The 20252-nt window shown below is 44.1% G+C and overlaps 1 long non-coding RNA gene across 1 annotated transcript; it reads right to left on the bottom strand.

Annotated features, from left to right (window-relative positions):
• Positions 1-2172: 2172 nt before the first annotated feature.
• On the bottom strand, positions 2173-19769 carry LOC140706909 (uncharacterized). Its single transcript, XR_012086843.2, has 2 exons — positions 16576-19769; positions 2173-2315 (listed from the first exon to the last, which is right to left on the bottom strand). It is a non-coding gene; the product is annotated as an uncharacterized LOC140706909 (long non-coding RNA).
• Between the last annotated feature and the right edge of the window lie 483 nt (positions 19770-20252).

Below are 20252 nucleotides of genomic sequence, written 5' to 3'. Positions count from 1 at the left end.
TAACCAAAACCCGCATTTGAGTTGATCAGGACACAGAAGCAAGCAGGAAAAAAAATCACAATGTCCAGCATTATTTTATTTTATTCTATTTATATACCACCCTATTAGTGCAAAGGGACGTGGTGGCACTTTGGGTTAAACCACTGAAGCCTCTGTGCTGCAGGGTCAGAAGACCTGCAGTCGTAAGATCGAATCCACGCGATGGAGTGAGCCCCCGTCACTTGTCCCAGCTCCCGCCAACCTAGCAGTTCAAAAGCATGCAAAAATGCGAGTAGATAACTACAGTAGATGCCACCTTGGTGGGAAGATAAATGGCATTTTGTGTCTAGTCACGCTGGCCACATGACCACGGAGGATTATCTGTGGACAAACGCTAGCTCTGTGGGTTGGAAAAGAAGATGAGCACCGCCGCCTAGAGTTAGACATGACTGGACAAAATTGCCAAGGGGAACCTTTACCTTTACCTATTAGTGCAAAGCAGTATTCTGGGTGGTTAACAACATAACAAAAAAGAATAAACCATACAATAATATAATCATAAAGTAAACCAAATCAAACCAAACAGAACAATTAAATCAGCCAACCAACCAAGATGACTTCATGTTTCCATAGGAGACAGAAGTTCATGAGGCACAGAAAACCAAGCAGGTTTGCATTGAAAGGCCTCTCTGAAGAGCAGAATCTTCAGCCACCTTCTAAAAGTGGCAAGGGAGTGGGCCGGGCACTGATTGACAGGGAGCTGGTTCCAAAGAGCTCATGCCACTGCTGAGAAGGCTTATCCTCTCATAAATTATATTCTGGCCCTCTTCAGAGTGGCCACCCTGAAGAGTATTGCCTGAAAGGATCTGATGTTAGGGACGGATGATCTTGGGAAAAGGCATTCCAATAAGTTACAAAGTCCCAAACTGTAGAGGGCTTTATAAGCTAGCATCAAAACCTTGAACTTGACCCAGTACATCACAGGAAACCAGTGCAGGTGAGCCAGGACTGGGGAGATGCAATCAAATTTGGTCACACCCATCACCAACATGGCAGGCGCATTCTGGACCTGCTACAGTCTCCAGGTCAACCTCAAGGGAAGGCCCACATAGACAGCATTACAGTAGTCGATCCTGGAGATCACCAATGTATACACCAACATCCTGAGAGCTCCCTTGTCTAGGTAGGGGCAGAACTGAGTGATAAGCCTCGGTTGATTAAAGGCTGCTCTAGACACAGCTGCAATCTGGGAATCCCAAGACAGAGCTGGGTCCAGGAGCACACTCAGGTTCTGAACTTAGTCCCTTTAAGTGGGAGGTCTACACCATCCAGCTTAGGAAGAATAGCCACTAGCCTATTTGAGGGATAACCCTCTCCTCCCAAGGAGGTTCTCCACCTTGTCCGGGCACAACTTGAGTCTATTAACCTGTTCCATTCCAAGGCTGAAGCAAGGCAATGCTACAGCATTTGGACAGCAACCACTGCAGAGGTTGAAAAAGAGAGAGAGTTATGTAGATCACACTGGTAATACCATACTCCTGATGACATCCCCCAGCAGCTCAACATAGATGTTGAAAAGACGGGATATTGCTAACTCCTGGCGCACCGCACAACTGAGGGTCCAAGGGGCAGACAACTCATCCCCAAGCAGCGCTCTCTGGACATGGCCCCTGAGGCATGATTGGAGTCAGCTGAATGCCAATCCCGATTCCCACATCCAAGAGTCTGTCCAGAAGGATACTGTGGTCAATGGTATCAAAGGTCACTGAGAGATTGAGAAGCACCCACAGATTCATTTCCCTGACTCTCCAGGCCAGGCAGACCAATGTCAGGAGCAGTGGTGGAAGGGAAGGAACAAATCTCATTTATTGTTACAGGGTGGTCATTGTGTTTGGGTACACAACTCCAACCCTCTCTGAATGGCACAAGCAGGGCTCACTGGCTTCCTGCATGTGATGGACGCATAATATATTTTGGAAGTCGTATAGGGGACCAACGGTGAAGGACCCACTCCTTCACGCCTGCAGACACTTACGTTCCCACTGTTGAAGAGGCTCCTGCCTCTTGTGACATCACAAGGCCCCACATCATGACCTCACAGTGACCCATCCCATGGCATTGGGCCCCAGATATAATGAGGGGATGGGGAAGATGCTCCCATGAAAGCCCCTGACAAAAGACACTTCAAAACCATTCCAGAAAAATACTTTTATTGGCTTTTGAAAAGAGGCTAAAGGGGTATCCTGGTCCTCAGTGGAGACAGCCTGGCTCAGCTCCAGCAGGATGCCTGCCTTCTGGTCCCTCACATCACCCTGGGGAAGAGGATGCTTCTGGCCCTGCAAGAGAAAGAGAGAGAGAAACAACTAAGCGGCGAGCTCGTCCACTGCCGTCAACTGGCTTCAACCCAGGCGTATCCACGAACCAATGTTCTGGCAACTTCATCCCGAAGGTCCACCTGCCAACATCCACTGGCTTCCATCAGGAATATCCACCCATTCATCTCTTCCACTCTGCTTCTGAAGCCAGCCTCCGCCAGCTCCCAAATGCTTGGGTCACACACACCCCCTGGCGACATCCCCATGGAATGCCAGCCAGCCCATTCACACACACTTTCTCTCTCTCTCTCTCTCTCTCTCACACACACACACACACACACACACACACACACACCAGCCAGCCAGCCCCCTGACACACACACACACATTCACTCCCCTTCCGACACACGCCCGGGCTTCCATCCACCAATATCCACACAGCTTCCGCCAGCTGGGTTATGGCTAACATCCACCGGCTTCATCCGCCAACCTCTGCTGGCCTCCGCCTTGCGGCCTCAGCCAGCTTCCGCCAGCAGATTCCACCAGCTTCTGTCAGCCAACCTCCACCGACTTTCCCCCGGTCCATCGCCGACACCAGCCAGCTTCAAGCCACAGATCTCCGCCAGCCTCGAGCTGTTAACTCGCAAGCCCACTTAGCAAGTTCAGAACTTGCCTTGGGCAGAAGGGCTGGGTCCCCTGCAGCTGCCGCTGCTGCCACTCTCTCTGCCAAGCTGCCCTCTGGCCACTGGCCTCCCTTCTGGTCTCCTGCCCTGCCCAGCAAGCCCTTTTTATCTGCCAGCAGAGAGGTGGGGCCCCTGTGAGGTCACAAAGACCCACGATGATGGGGGGTTGGGTTCCCAAGGCAGCAGCCACACCCTCAGGAATGCCTGTCCTGAAGATGATGTCAACAGTCCCTCTGATCATGTGATTTACCCACAGAAGCATGCATTTTATAAGATATTTTAACATATCTTTTTATTAGTGGCCTATAAATGTATCACCAGTCACCAAATTCCTCTGATTGTTAAATCTCCCCATGTTGACCTTCTGACAGGATTCTAGGCTGGCGCTCCAAAAAGTTATCTTCCAGCATCTGCACGAAACAGAACTTTCCTAAGCTCTGAGCTAGGGAAAAATGAAAGTAATAATTGAATAAGGATGGGCACAGTAACACAACGCAGCCTTTGACCCTTTTGGGGGAGGGTCTCTCTCTCTCTCTCTCTCTCTCCCTTTGCCTCTTTTTGGACATTTTTTCTTGTCCTTGCCATGAAAAAGATAGAATAGGAGCCAATTTTAAAAAGACACACACCAGTATTTTTAACAACATCCCTGCACTATCAAACATGCAGCTGTGTTTCAAAGATGCCTCCAGCCTTTGGAACTCCCTCCCACTGGAAGCCAGACTTGCCCTATCTTTGCTGTCCTTTCATAAGCAGGCAAAGATCTTCTTCTTCAGGCAAGCTTTCCCTTATTGACTGGCTGCCTGTTCTAGAAATTATGACTATGCGGTCAGCACTCCTGCTTTGCAGATTCTTCACTAGCAAAGTTCATTATGCCACAATCGTAGTTACGTTACATTTGCTATGTACCTTTGGACAACTGGATGCCTCCAAGGCTCTCATCTTTTTCACTATACAGTAGAACCCACTATCTGTAGGGCAGAGGTCACCAACCCCCAGTCCACAGTCCAGTGCTGGTCCGTGGCCTGAGCCGAACCAGGCTGTGGAGAAGACTTCCTCCCCCCCTGCACACACTCACCCCTGCACAGCTGATTTGCGCATGCTGCGCGCACCCCGTGTGAGCACCGTGCTGCCGTTTGTGCATGTGCACGAGTGAGCGAGCGTGCATAAGCGCCATGTCACCATTTGTGCACGTATGCATGTTCATTCGAACTTTCTCGTTCACACATGCCCACAAGCTTAGGGGTGCCCCGCCTTCTGCACCCGGTCTGCAGGGTGAAAAAGGTTGGGGATCCCCACTTTAGATGATCCTTTTTTTAAGGACTCACTTAGGGTTCCGTGGATATTGGGCATGTGAGAACCGAAGATGCTCTGGAAAACAATAGTGTGAGGGAATGTGGATGGCAGTAGGAAAAGAGGAAGACCCAATATTAGGTGAATTGACTCAGTAAATAAAATTACAGTCTTGAGTTTGCAGGATGTGAGAAGGACTATTAAATATATGCCCTTGCTAATTCGTAGGATCACCATAACTCAGAAGCAACTTGACAATACAACAACTTCCATCAGACCCAGACAGTATGGTCAATCATAGACAATGGGACCTGTAGTGAAGAACCTGTAGGAAGTTGGTCAGTCAGTGGCTATAAGCAGTAACAGCTACATGAACACTCCATGCATTATTTTAAATATAGATGCAAGGTATAATGTTCAGATACTTGGGTCTTTTGGAAGTGTGACTCTGAATTCTGGTAAAGATTAACAGAAAGTGAATCAAGTTCTCTAATTTCTTGATTCCATTCAATCACAAGCAAACTGACTTTCCTCTGTGCAGGTTCCCCCTTACCCTGCCAGTCTGATGTGGATCCCAGTTTAAATAAGAGTTTGTTTAACACAGAACATCCACAAACCCTGGCCTATATCAAGGCATGACTCAGCAACAAACAAGAATAGCAAGGGAATATAATGCGGATGTCACCCTCTTGCCCTGCTTCTGAGCCTCAGAGGTATCAGACGCTCACCTAGACAGATCTAGCAAGGCAGTTCTTCTGTAATTGGAAGCAGATAGTTTTTCACACGGTGGGCCTCTCAAGCCCACTGAAATTTCACAAGGCAATAGATACTGCTAAATGCAAGGAAAGGAATATGGCTCTTGTGGCAACCAAAGGATACCCAGGCCCATAGTGACTCATGCACTGGGAAATTCACATGTACATCGATTACTGTAATGTGCTTTGTGTGAGGTTATCCTTGAGGTTCCTTCAGAAGCTGCAGCTAGTATTCAGTGGGATACAGGGCAGTGCTTGAAGTATTACACCTGTGATGAAAGAACTATACTGTATGGCTGCTTAACAGTTGTTGAACAAATGATTACATGTTTGGGTAGTGAGGGCACAACAAAGTTAGATCTGAAGGGGAAAGAATGGGCAATATTACTCCATGAGTGTAATAAGCGACATTTTGTAGAGACTTAACAAACTTATTTTTTAAGGCCACTTTTAAAGACATTTTGATAGGAATTTTTAAGAACCATGCCATAGTCTCACCAATTCTTAAGTGGATTTCTTTGAGTAATTGAAAGTCATTTTAAAAAGTAAAGCACAATTTCTTGTAATCATGCTTCTTTATCGAATTAGTAAGTTTATGCATTTGGTTAGTAAGTCTATGCATTTTTAAACAACGACAAATAAGACGAGTCTTTCTATCTGGCATGAACTATCATCCTTTTCAGACAGAAGGCTGCACAGCTGTGACAGTGGTACAAAAAATTAGCTGTGCCAATCCTCCTCATCCCACTCCATTAGATCAAATTGGAGAGAGTTTGGAAAAGTTACCTTTTCTCAGACTTCCTCAAACAGAATGCCCGGGGTAATCCAAAGAGAGGACGTTTCCAAATATTGCCAATAAAAGCAAACAGATTAGTTGCTACAATTGTCCTCCAGTAATAGAGGAGAATTCTTGCAATGTAGGGACTAAAAGAAAATGTGATACAAAAAGAAATGAGACAGTTTCTGTGCTCTGACACTTATTTATTTATTTATTTATTTATTTATTTATTTATTTATTTATTTATTTATTTATTTATTTATTTATTTGTTTGTTTGTTTGTTTGTTTGTTTGTTTATTTATTTATTTATTTATTTATTTATTTATTTATTTATTTAATTTATATGCCGCCCACACTACCCAAAGGTCTCTGGGCGGCTTACAGCATTTAAAATACAATAAAGACTTGAGTAATGAAAAGTGGGCTCTGACATCTGTGGCAGAAATATGTATTATACAAGTAAATTACAGAAATAAGGTTTTGTTTATTTTATTTCTAAGATGTATTAGTCGCTCCATACCTAATAGCTCCCAGGGCATGTACAATAAAAGCATGTATAAAATCCAGAAACCACATAAATGATATAAAAATGGGCATAATAAACAAATCAATTAAAATAAGCAAGCAATTAAAAGCAGCAGAGGCTGAAACAGACACTATAAGTTCCAAAAATACCACAGAGATAAAAAAAAACTACTTAAGAAATCATCACAGCAGAAATACAAAGAGACTTTAAAAGACCATATAGGGAAGAAAAAGGTCTTTCCCTAGTACCAAATGAATAGCAAAGTGGGCGTCAGTCAGATCTTTCTGGGGAGGGTGCTGGCTGTTATTTGACCATTGGACGACAGCGCTTAAGAAAATGGGATATGGCCTAAAGCTAGGTCTCTGCACAGCCTCCCCACAATTCAGTTTAGGAGCCAGGTTGTGAGGGTGGGTCAGAATGTATCCTGATTCAGTCCAGGGAAACGTCTGCCCTAGTCTGACTTGTGTCCCAGAACTGAATCAGCTTTTAACATAGATATACAATATGATGATCCCCCCCCCCCCCACAGACCTGTGGGATCAGAATCCAGGGATCCACTGTCAGAAAATAGAGACATTATGGACTCCAAAGTGGAGAGTAAGCATGCCAAGTTTCAGGCAGCTAGATTCAAGGATTTTTGTATTAGACACCTTTAGATCATGCTTTCCGCCCACCAAAATGAAAAAGCAATAAAATCTGGTAAACAGAAGCAATGTGTGCACTCTCTGATTTGCTTTCGGCCATTGAATCTGAATCAGTTTGCAAATTACTTCATCCTTACCTCAGCATCAAATCTAGACATGGATGAAGACCTCATATGAACCAGTCCAAATTTGTTATTTATCCAAATCTGGTGCACAATCCTACTTTATATTGCACCACTGGTCCATGTAGTCCAGCACTGTCAAAGCTGACTGGCAGGAGATGCCCAGGCCTTCAGGCAGAATTCCTCAAGTGATTGTTGGCCCAAGCAGAAGGGTGTCCATGAGTGTGCTCTGCACATGTCCACCCACACACCTACCCCACTCCCCACTCCCCCCTTCTACTCAGTCATACAGAATTTGGGGATAGAGTTAATCTGGGATGCCAAGGGTCAAATCTGGGATCTTACACGTAGAGCATCATGTGCTTTGGTACAAAGCTGTGGCTCCTTTAACTAACCAATGGTGTGCAATGTTAGATTAAATGAGGTGTCACAGGTTAAACACCCTGTTACAAAATCCATACGCTTGAAATCATTTCCAGACTCTTCGCTTGCCAAAGAACTCAGTTCACCTGGAGTTCTGAATCTTTACTTCTTTGGACTACGATTCCCAGAATCTCCCAACCAACAGGGCCAGCAACCATATTGGCTGCAGATTCTAGGAGCTGTGATCTGAAAAAGTAAATTTTCCAAGCTACAATTTACATATCAATAGTTTTGATGTCAAATTCTGTTAGAGGCACACACCAACCACCTCAATTAATTCTTACTGAGCACAATTCTTCCTGGTGTGCTTTCTTGCAGTCCCCAGTAGAATTAGTGTGTACTGGAATGTCTTGCACACATGTTTACAAATGGTTGAGTATGAACACGATCATAGCAGTTGACTGGTAGAGTATGACTAGCAGTTTAAACAGCTCTTTTCCTGCTCCTTTCCCTGTTTATGTGATGCTTGAAAGCCCTGGTACTAATTTTATGCTGGGATTATTCAAAGACTTGGGTGTTGGATCTATGATGTGCTTCAGCTGATACAGGAGGGTGGGACGTGATTGCTCTTTCATTTCTCCATTAAAAAGGAAAGCAACAAAGCTTTGCTTCAGCTTATTTTTGTCAAGCCCTTACAGTGCTCTGGAGATTAATGGGGCTGCTCTGTTATGTTAATACCTGGCTACTCATTAATAGAGCTGTCCCCTTTCCGCACAAGAATACGATTGATAGTTGGAATTCTGACACTGGCAATAGAAAGCCCTTTTCTTTGTTCCTCAAGAGAGGAAAGTTTCCAAATAGATTTATTTTGCCATGAAAACACAAAAGAGCCCGTGGTGCATTAATTTTTCATACGGAGAGGATATAAACAGGTTGCGTGTTTAAATAATTTATTTAGAGTCCTAGAATAGGTAACATCTTCCCCCCACACACATACCACGTTATTCATCATTTTGAGGAATAGGTACTTGCCATCTCCTGAGTGTTTTCCAATTGGTGTAGTTATGCAGGCACAGTGTAGGTGCCAGCCAATAACATCTTGATATGAGTAGCTCCCTTCCATTTATTGGAAAAAGTTTACCATGGTTGTTTGACTGCAGTCCTATAATATGCAGTTATTGGGGAGTATGGAATTCACGTGTCAGTGGGCAGTGGGAGGAGGCATACTGGAGAGTAAAGGAAAATGTTAACTCTATGGGGATATCCACACAGTGCAGTGAGACTGCCTGAGGTCAGGCTGAAACAGCAGAAACCCAAACTGAACTGTCTCAAAAATCCCCCAGATGGGATAGGGCTCTTATATGTGCAGCCAGGATCAAACCATAGGAGGGGCTGGAGGGTGTGTTGGCTGAATGCTAGGATGTTGGTGAGAAAGAAGAGTTGAAAGTGTCCCCTAATATGGTTAAGGAGAATCCAGAGATGGGGTATGTGCCCGTACAAATATACCAGCCATTGTTTGGAGATCAGCCAGGTAGAACCTCCCTGGATCCGCCAAATAACATCTCTGGGAATACTCCCCACTCATGCTTCAAACTACTACATTTCTGAAAATCTTTTCTACAGAAAAATAGCATGGAAAGGTACTTAACAGTTTCAGAACATCAACATTTTTAACAGTAATTTTGCAAAATACATCACGATTCACAACTCAGAATGGTCCCATATGGGATCACTGCTTCCCATCACCCATCCATTACTCCTTTCCCTTATTTTCAAGTAGCACACACAGAAATTACTGATCTCTGGTGAGATAAAGTAGTTTAAACCAGTTTAAAACTGTATGGGATAATTTAAAAAAACAACAACAGAAAACAGGGGCATAATGAAGGAGTGCAAGTGGTGTAACATTTGCCTCCATGCTTCTGCTGTTACTACCATTTCTATTGCTCCATCTCCTGCACTTACAATATTCTCCTTGATTTCCTAAGACTTTTTGATGGGCTACAAGTAGGAGCACCCCCCCCCTCATGCTGGGGCTTCCTTTCTGCAATTTTGCCATAGTCTGGTCCACTGAGCAGTGGAAATATACACAAAGATTGCCGACTAGCTTGTCTTTTGGAGCTTGAAATACCATCATTCACCCTCTCCAAGCTACCCAGAAATATGCTTTGTGGGAATCTGCATTTTCTCTGTTTGGTCAATACCACACAAGTTGACTGTCAAGTTGGTGTGTCACTCCCAGGCAGAGTGTTCAGAGCAATGTCACTTTTATTCTGCTATCACAAAGCTGTTGAAAATGTGCTGACAGGGCAAGAGGTGTAGCTAGACTTCTCAGATGAAGAAGTTGGCCAACCAACTAAGCATATGTGAAAGCGTGCCTGGAGCTTTCCTGCACCCATGTTCTAAATACACCACATAGATTTGACCATGGCAGCATCTAATTCCAGCAGCTTGATTTCCTCAACAGGTTTGATTATGTCTAGGACTTCTGAGCCCATGTTCCAGCCCAGTCACATGCAACTAAAACTTCCAAGAGGCTGTTTTTGTAAAAGCTAACGGATTTGTGGAAAATTATGATTCGCTTGCAGAAATCCTTTCAAATGCCAAGCTCAGCTGAGGAAGCAATCCAGTAGATTGTCCGACACTAATTTGACAGCCTGGGGCAGCCAGCCCCATTTCCCTCTATACCCAGAGAATGCACCTGGTTATAAAGACACCTGCAAATGCTTAACTCATTGCCCCAAAGCACATGGGTGAACATAGCTGTAGGAAGAAACCTGTGTGCTACGCTTCTGCTGACTGATTTAGAAAAGACAGAGCAAGAAAATGGGAGAGCAGGAGTAAAGTGATGAAATGAAGAAAGGTTGTCAAAAAGGGCAATGCAAGCTCTCTTGGAAATTTCCAAAAGAACAAGCACATGTATTTTCTGAACAAATCTGCTGTCTGGCAAAAATCTGTTTACCACCTGCCTTATCTTAGAGTCACAGCTGAAATAACAACATGGCTTTTCAGTCCTGGCAGGTAGCTTTCCATCTGACTCATTTAGAGGCAAGGTGACTTGGGGAACAGCAATGTTCAATGTTAAATTACATTAATACTGCTATCGGCATGTGAGAGGTGACTGGCAAGGGGGTGGTGGGTGGAGAAAAAGTGTGAGTAGCTCTGGGGAAGAGAAGGCCTGGGGAGGAGAAAGTGGGAGAAGGCCAATGTGCTACTCAAACAAGGAATGATACCAATGGCACGATCCAGCAGAATGCCATTCATTACATTTAAGTCCCACTCAAATAGTGCTGGACTTTTCTTCTTGTCTTTGGCTGATATTGGATTAATCACTGATAACCGTAAACAAAATCTGACATTTTCTTTGTGGCTTGAGAGCACCATTTCACCTCCATTATCTCAGCAATTCATGCAATAAATCACCAGAGTGTAACTAAGCCTAAGAACTGAAACTATTCAGTGGCCTATGATTCCCTGCCTGCTTTTCCCATACCTTCCTCTTTATTTCCTCTGATAAGATCCTCAAAGCTGAGACCTGTCCCCTTTTATGTTGATGTTCACTGCACGAATGTATAAGTAATAATAAAAAATTAAGCTCAATTGACCTTTGTCTATTCAGGGAAGTGCAACCTGTTCTGTTTCCTGTGTGTGTGCCATTGTGCCATCAAGTCACATCTGACTTGCAGCAACCCTACTAGTATTTTGAAGGTATATGAAATATTTAAGGAACACCACCATGAGTTTCCACAGCTGAGGGGGACTTGAACCCAGGTCTTCTGAGTTCTAGTTTGCTACTCCACTCACCACACAGTTTCCTACCCTCATCGTAGGATAATGCCCTTGCTTTGCTGAAGACACATAGAAAGAATGTGCTACAGCATCTTTTGGTCTGATGATGATACTACAAAGCAAAGATTGCACAAATGATCTTGAAGGAGAGCATAGACATTGGTCCTGAGAGATCCTTCCTCACCAATGTAGGTATCTAACCTCACAGACTAAAACCTGTTTTCATCCAGCACGGTCTTGCTCAGTTGGAGGACGCAGTCTTTGATTAAATCAGCTTCCCTTTCCTCCTCCCTCTTGGACATGTCTCTAAACAAATAATGTCCCCAGTAGAGATGGGTGCTGCTCTTCTCCTCCTCTTTGGGCATTCGACCAGTCCCGGCAGGAGTGTGTGCTTCCCTCCTCCAGCTTCTCCAGCAGCTGCCCACTTAAAGGCAGCACTGCAGGATTCCCTGCCTCACCTTCTTGTCTGAGTGAACACACCTGTCCAACTTTTCTCCAGCCAGTGTGAGGTAGTGGACAGAATATCAAACTCAGACTGGGTTTGAATTCCTGCTCTACCTTGGAAACACAGGTAGAAATCACCTCTTAAATATCTCACATTCTTTGCAAATTCTATTAGAACTGCTGTAAAGTCAAAAACAACACGCGCACATGCACCCACACATGCACACAGACACGGACGCACGCGTGCACACACACACACACACACACACACACACACACACACATACACACACGCCTTTTCTGAAACTACAGCCAGCCTTTGGACTGTAAAGTTAGTGTAGCAAAATCCTCCTCCCACCTCAGATAAAGTGCTTAGGTTTTGGCCCCTGAATTAGTTCTATTTGTTCACTTGTTATAAATAGGACTGAAGCTAAGGGTCAAATGAGCCATCGCAGAAAGGGGGAATTCCTTAAGAAAGGGGGAATTCCTTAAGTGCCGACAGAAATTTGATTTTCACAATGCAAGCTTTTCATGACTTTCATAGTTTGCAAATCAATTCCTTTAATTTTGTTATTAATCATTGGGCGATAACCATGGGCTTTCTTTTCAGATATGATTGACAACACACAAAGGTCTTCTAGAATCATATCTCTGGAACACTAATGTGATTTCAGCCTATAGTGATGTTCTGTCTATAAATAAGAATAAATATATGAGTTGCATTTTCCTAAAACTGTTTATACAGAGCTTTGGCTCCCCAACAGGCCACTGAAGGGATTTTTGCAAGAAAATGATGCTGATGTATTGTCAAATCTGGCACATACAAGTAGCCTCTTCCCCCCTCCCGCCAGCACACATGTTGTTTTCCCTTTTCTGAGCACAGAGGATTATATTTTGGAAGGTTGCCTCACTCCCAATGGATGGGCCTGACTCTCAGCCCTGCATCTCAGTCCTCCCTGGCTCCAATAAATATGATTAGTTATTATAAACAACCAGGAGAATATTCACAGCTTCCTTCACAGGGAACAGCTAAACTCCTTGTTTGCTTTCCAAGCAAAAGGGAGCACAAAGATGGATCCCTGCTGTCAGCCAGCAAGAAGTGGTTACAGTAAAATTCAAAAATATATAGTACAGAGTAAACAACAAGCCACTCTGCAGACTAGAACAAAACTAATATTGCAGAAACCCACAGATCTTTTTTTAACTCTTTTAACCATGCTACTGTTCTTTAGGGATGTGGTGGCGCTGTGGGCTAAACCGCAGAAGCCTGTGCTGCAAGGTCAGAAGACCAGCAGTCATAAGATCAAATCCACATGACGGAGTGACCTCCCCTCGCTTTGTCCCAGCACCTCGCCAACCTAGCAGTTCGAAAACATGTAAATATGAGTAGATAAATAGGTACCACCTCGGTGGGAAGGTAAAACGGTACTCCCTATTCACACTGGCCATGTGACAACGGAAACTGTCTTCAGACAAGCGCTGGCTCTACGGCTTGAAAAACGGGATGAGCACCGCCCCCTAGAGTTGGACATGACTCGACTAAAAAATGTCAAGGGGAACCTTTACCTTTACCTTAATGTTCTTTAGTGCCAAGTCAAAACCGACTCACAGTGACCCCAAATAAAGCTTTCAAGGTAAGTGGAATGTTTAGGGGTGTGGTTTTATCAGTTCCACACCTTCAGTGAGCTTCAACAGCTAAGCGGGGATTCACACCCAGGCTTCTTGAGACCTAGTCCAGCACTCTGTCCACTATACTCTGTCATACCACACTAGGTAGTCCCATTTAAACCATACAGTTCATAAAAACTTAGGTAAATTGGATGGTTATGAGAGCAGGCACCAAAATTCCCAGGACTAAGGTGAACATTCTTAGCTAGGAAGTTCCATATCTTGGCAGGCAGACGAAACAAGACCATAGAAAAGGTCCGGCTGTCTCCAGCAATCATCTGTCTAACATGGAGTGCATTTATACTACCCAGCAATAATGGTATAGCAAAGAACAGCTAATTTTTTATTCCCACAATCAGAGTCCTTGAGCAGTCCAACTTGCAACCACTCCCCAGTTCTGGAAGCATATCCCAAATGCTGTTTAGTTTTAAATGATAAAGAATGAATATATTTGTAAGTATGTAAGTACAGTGGTGCCTCGCATTGCGACGTTTATTCATTCCGCAAAAATCGCTGCAGAACGAAAAAGTCACAATGCAAAATAAAAAAGCCCATAGAAACGCATTGAAACCCCTTCAATGCGTTTCTATGGGCTGGAAACTCACCGTTCAGTGAAGATCCTCCATAGCGCAACCATTTTCGCTGCCTGGTAAGCAAGGAATCTGTCCCAGAAAACAGCGAGCAGCCATTTTGTTTACCTGACGGCCATTTTGAAGCAGCTGATTAGCTGTTTTAAAATCATCACTTTGCGATGCTCGGTTCCCGAAGCAGGGAACCAATCATCACAAAGCGAAATCCCCCCATAGGGAACATCGCAAAGCGATCGCTTTTGCGATCGCAAAAAATGTGTCGCAAAGCAATTTCATTGCTAAACAGAGTGATCGCTATGCGAGGCACCACTGTACATGCAGCTCTGAGGCGCTACTATTTTTCTTTTTTAAGGTACACTAGCCTCTCTGAATTGTAGGGCCAATGGCAAAACTGGCAGCTAGCCCAACATTCTATACCTTTGCTTTACAATAAAGATGAAGCTTTGACTCACACTGTGGGCAAAGACTTTGCTTTGACTTTTCTTTAAGTAGTACATCTGTCTTTCCCCAGAGAATCCCAGAATTGTGCTTCAGGCTGCACCAAAGCTAATATGAAGAGTAAAATTTCCCTCATTAACAATGCAAACACTGCCTAGTGGCTCTGTTTTGCACCACCTAATAGCCTATGTTCCCAGATAATATAGTGTTGGAATATGGCATTGCATCCTCCAGGGGATGACTCTGAATCATTGGTTCAAGCTGTGGATGACACCTGGGTGAAGATCAAGATTCAGGAAGTACAGGCCTTCACAGACCACATAAATGCAGTGGACCCAAATATCTAGATCACCAGGAAGACGCCAAAGACAATCAGCTGGCTTTCCTGGACTGTGCAGTCATCACAGGATCCAATGACAGTTTAGGAATAGAATTCTACAGAAAACCTACACACATTGATCAATACCTCCAGTTTGACTCTCATCATCCATCACAACACAAACTAGGGGTCATCAGAACACTAAACCACAGAGCAAGAAACATCCCCACCTCCACAGAAGCCAAGAAGAAAGAAGACAGATATCTGAAGATAGCCCTTAAAGCCTGTGGATATCCAAAATGGGCCTTTAACAAGGCAATGTTCCGACCCAGCAGGACAATGGAACCGTCTGAGACTCAGAGCGGATGGAAGAACCTGGTCATTCCTTACATGCTGGATGTGTCTGAAAAGCTCAAAAGGATTTTTGGTAAATACCACATACCCATGCACTTCAAACACACTAAGGCAGAGACTCGTCCACCAAAACACAAAAGGAGCAATATAGTATATGCGATCCAATGTAAAAAAGAGTGCTCGGAGCTCTACATTGGAGAAACCAAACAGGCACTAAACAGGAGAATGGCCCAGCATAGGAGAGGCAATGGCTCAGGACCATAATCAGCAGTGTTTCTTCATTTGAAGGACAAAAGATGCTGATCTGATGACCAAGATGTGTACTAATTTTGGACTGAGAAAATAGGTGGTTTCAGAGAGGGGTCAGGGAGGCTATACATGTGCATACAGAAAATCCTTCACTCAACAGGAGTGGAAGGCTTAAATATAATCTGTCTCCTATTTATCATGCTGCCCTTCTATCCATCCCTAGAAAGATCAGGACTACACCCACCAGAAAGACCACTGTTAACAACTGTTAACAACCCATGACAATGGGTGGAGAAGGACTGCAGAAGTGGGATTTTTGCCTCACCCCCTCCCCGTCCTTTGCCCATCTAACAAGCCTATTCAGACCAGGGGGAAGTGAAACCAACATGGAGGATATATCAGGGATCTCCTACCAACTTTCCTCAGACTGAAAAAGCTATTTGGATGAGTGAAACTTTCAACCTAATAAGAACGTTGCCATGATTCAACTTCCAGATAACTTCACCTGGATGACTGAGAATCTTCACAGATAAAAACAGGGTTGATTTGCAAGTCTGGTTACTGAGGCACATACTTCTGAAGAAATCACATTATGGGTGGGAAAAAAGCAAAGTGTGCTGTTTATATACCGCTCCATAGCACTTCAAGCATTTTCTGGGCAGTTTACAAGTCAATTATGCAGGCTACGCATTGCCCCCCCTCCACAGCAAGCTGGGTACTCATTTTACCGACCTTGGAAGGATAGAAGGCTGAGTCAACCTTGAGCCGGCTACCTGGGATTGGACCCCAGGTTGTGAGCACAGTTTTGGCTGCAGTACAGCAGTTTAACCACTGCGCCATGAGGCTCATTAAACACATGGAAAACACATGATATCCTCTTAATATTTAATTTAATCCTCAGATTGAAGTTCTTTGTGTTCAATATTCACCAAGGTCAGTCTCCTGCTTGCATTACACCTGGAGCTGTCCATGGTGTGATTTGGCTCCTGAGCGTCTTTCCTTGAATCTGAGCCTTGCTTTTGACTTGAATTCATGGACAAACCTTCTACTTGGGCTTCAGACACCATCTGACCATGTGTACCACCCAAAACAGAATTATTAGTTCAAGAAAATGGAAATGACTAGCCCATATAGCATAATTGAAGAACCAGTGTTCTCTAGGACTTCTATAGTTAACTCCAGTCAGGGTATTAAGAGGTGAACAATGATGGGAATTCTAGGACAGCAACATCTTTCCCTATTTCATTTTAAAAAGAGGTATGGCTTACCATTGCTGGACCCTCAGCAGTGAATGCTCTCTGCAATGAGAACTGAGCTTGACTACATCCTCTATGGTTCCCATTGTGTTCTGGTCCCAGAGCAGGTGAAGAGAAGGATAGGGCAACTGTAAAATACAGAGGAAAACTGGGCAACTGTTATAGTGGAGGAACTGAGGTACAGCTGTTGCATTACAGCCTATTTTACTGTCCTAGAGATTTTAAATATATAATATATTCAGCATGCCCCTCCCATTTCTCCTTTCTATATTAAAGAAGGAAGCTTTTATTTTATTTCTGTGCTTATAAGATTTATTTATGAGTTGCTGTTTTGTCCACAAAAGGCGTTCAAGGCAACTTGAAATTTATAATGCCCCCTTTCAAACTTTAGCAGATAGCCTTTTAGCATTGCTAGACTTAAAATACAGCTGTCCTCTTCCTGGTAATATGTAAAATGACAAAACAGCTGCTTGTAGGACTCATTGCTTATTAATTTTAATGTTCCTTCCTTTAGAAAATGAGATTATCTGATTATGTTTCTGTTAGAAGAGAAGGCAAGCTGTCTGGAACACCACTCCCCATGTTGTCTGAGATGTGCTTCGTGGGAGACAGAAATGTATGCCATGTATAAAATGGAAGCTGCTTTTTTTCTCTCTGAATATGTCTTAGTTTTCCTGGCCCTTAGCTGCTGAAGATAGTGACTTCAGTTTCACAGGGTGGTGAATAGGGATGTGGTCTTTCCTGGTTTTCGACTGTAACCCGCAGAATCCTCCAAGAATTCTCCAGGCCTGGCCCCCAGTCAGTCACGTGATTCGGGGAGGTTGATGGACCAGGTGCAGAGAACTCTGAGACTCATAATCCTACCCATGAGGCTGCCAGTTAATAGATAGAAACTGTTACCTGAAATACCACTGTCTGCCACACAAGCTTAAGCTTGACTTCAGAGGCTCTGCTACCCCAAGACCCCAGGCAAATGAAGTTTGCTGAGTAGCCACAGGGGCAAGGGCCTTTTCAGCACTGGCACCTGGTTTTGGAACACAGATATTTGATAGTGCCATCTTCACGGTCTTTTCAGCACCAGGTCCAAGTGAACATATTTTGTTTCACCCAGACTTTCCAAATTACTCATGTCTTATTTGGATCTCTCAATTTACAGTCTGTGTTTATTTTTGTCTGTCTTAAATAGCTGTTTTGGAGTGCATTTTAATGTTTTATTTGACTTGTGACCTGCTCAAGGAATTTGTGTTGATGGTGGCAATACAAATATAGGGAAAAAAGACCCTACATACCTATACCTGGGAGGAAGCCCCACTGTACACAGTGGGACTTACTTCCAAATAAAAATTGGTAGATTTAAGGAGACTTTCAGCACGATTGGTAGCAACAAGGCAAGAAGAAGAAGAAGAAGAAGAAGAAGAAGAAGAAGAAGAAGAAGAAGAAGAAGAAGAAGAAGAAGAAGAAGAAGAAGAAGAAGAAGAAGAAGAAGAAGAAGAAGAAGAAGAATTGGACTTAATGTGGACCTTCTCTGTGTGAAGCATGACATGCTCAGCCTGTGGTGGCGGCAGCAGCAGGAGGAGGAGGAGAGAAAGCTCCAGCCAGGTGGGACATTCTGCTCACTGCCCCACCTTAAATGTCTTCATTGTTTCCTTACTAAATTCCCATTGCAGCAATTTCCAATCCTATTATAAGGGATATTAAGAAGGAAGAGAAATTGAGCCACAGATACTGTTTGAAAGGCAACCGTCTCATAATCCCTTTGCCTCTAGGTATGAATGAGTTGGGGGGGGGGAAGAGAACCATTCACCATTCTCACTATGCAGCAGCTACTCTGTATGCAGGGCCAGTCAGGTGCTGTGTACACAGACAGTGTTTCCTTTAAAATTGAATTTTGTACCAGGATTTTATGTGCGCCATAGTAAGAGATTGTTTAGTAATTCCCACTGTCATGTACCATCTTTCTGGGCAAAACACCTCACCTTTTTATCACTCCGCTTCAGTGGCAGACGCAGCATATCTATCTGCACAGGCATCGGATAAATTTTCTCTGTTTGCACCTGCTGGCTAATAATCATTGAGGTCTCCAAGCCAATTAGTGCAGAAGTAGTATTGCTGGCTTTAAGAGGAACTCTTAAAGTGTGCGCTTTGAGGGACAGCTCAGTGAGACCGTCCCTCACTGCCTCCTCCGTTCCAGTCCCTTCTCTTGAGCTTGTTCTCTATCACAATAGAACTCGCCACCTTTCCTCCTGGGCAGTAGTGGGAAGAGTGCCTCTGTCCCCGTCACCTCTCTGAATAAAACCAAAAAAAATCAGCAAGCGTCATTTCCCCATTATGCTCTCTACCTCTTGGAGGAAAGCTGCCCCTCTTGAAGACATTCATGTATTTAAATGTATGTATTTATATCTCAGCCTTTAGCACAGGTATTTCTCAGGATTGCTACAGAGGCTCTATAGAATTGCATTAAGCAAGCCTTCCTGGTTCTCACACAGCTCTTGGGTATAAAGGCCATTATCAGGAGGAAACAAGGTGTCAAGCCTGTTTTAAGATTAATAGCGAGCTGTGTTCTGTGAATGCTGGGCCCTCCATAGCCAAAATGAGATTACAGCTGGCCCAAGGACATCCAGTGATTTGTTGAAGTAGCAAAATTACATATAATTAAGGAAAAAATACTGGGGCATGGGGATTCATCCCATGACATCATCTGACCAAGTGATTTCAGCAATTAGCATCCTGACTGAATGTTAGACAGAGGTGGAAAACTAAGTAGGAAGGTTAATTACCCTGAAGGAAAGCACGCCATATACTGTAGCAATATTTTGCTCCATATCTTCATATCCCGACTTTAAACTTTTTGGCACAAACAATTACAGCATTTCAGTCTTGAGGATATCAGCATTTCCTGGGTTTTCTAAAATAAGCAATCATTAAATGGCAGCAGGCACACACGTATGTATACACTCACACCCCTGTAAAGAGTTTTCCCTCAGCCAACTCTTTCTGAGAAATCAAAAGGCTTCCATGATAATAGATCTGCTGCTACCAACCCATCTTTCCTCTTTCTATACAACAAGCAGGAGGAGGCATACCTGTTATGGGGATATGTTTCTCTCCCTGTGACGAGTTTAAAAACCACAAGTTCTGAAGGTCAGCCTTCAATGGGGAAGTGTATGTTGACAGCAGAAAGACCCAGGACAGGATGGAGCTTCAGCTAAGGATAGGTTCTTCATCGTGGTCTTCTGTGAATGCACACAAAGGGTTAATACCAGCGCCAGCGTTGGGCCTCTCGGAACATTTTCTAGCTGCAAGAGAAAAGTAACAATGTTTAGGACTACCCCTACTGCGCACGCCCAGCCTAACCGTCCCTCAGTTCCATTTTTCCGCCTAGCGGTTTGGAGCCTCTCGTCTTAGCTGCGTTTATTGCGATCTATTTGATTCTTTGGTTTTGACCTAAGCTTCGCTCACGGACTACCCTAGCGCTTTTTCCCTTCAACTTGACGACTCGGTGTATTTTTTGGCTTTACTCGGACTGATTTCGGACTGCTCTGCCTTATCCCTTGGACTTGTCGTTTCGGTTTGCTTACCGCCCTATGTCCCCTTCCGGGCCATTCAGCAGGTGTGTGGTGTGCGACCGCAAAATTCCCCACCAGGACGGCCACGATACTTGCCTGTATTGTTTGGGGGAATCGCACAAT

This window comes from Pogona vitticeps, chromosome 1 (genome assembly GCF_051106095.1).
Source record: "Pogona vitticeps strain Pit_001003342236 chromosome 1, PviZW2.1, whole genome shotgun sequence".
NCBI classification, from domain to species: domain Eukaryota; kingdom Metazoa; phylum Chordata; class Lepidosauria; order Squamata; family Agamidae; genus Pogona; species Pogona vitticeps.
Note: the sequence above shows the minus strand (reverse complement) of the source record. Positions and strands in the feature narration are given on the sequence as shown.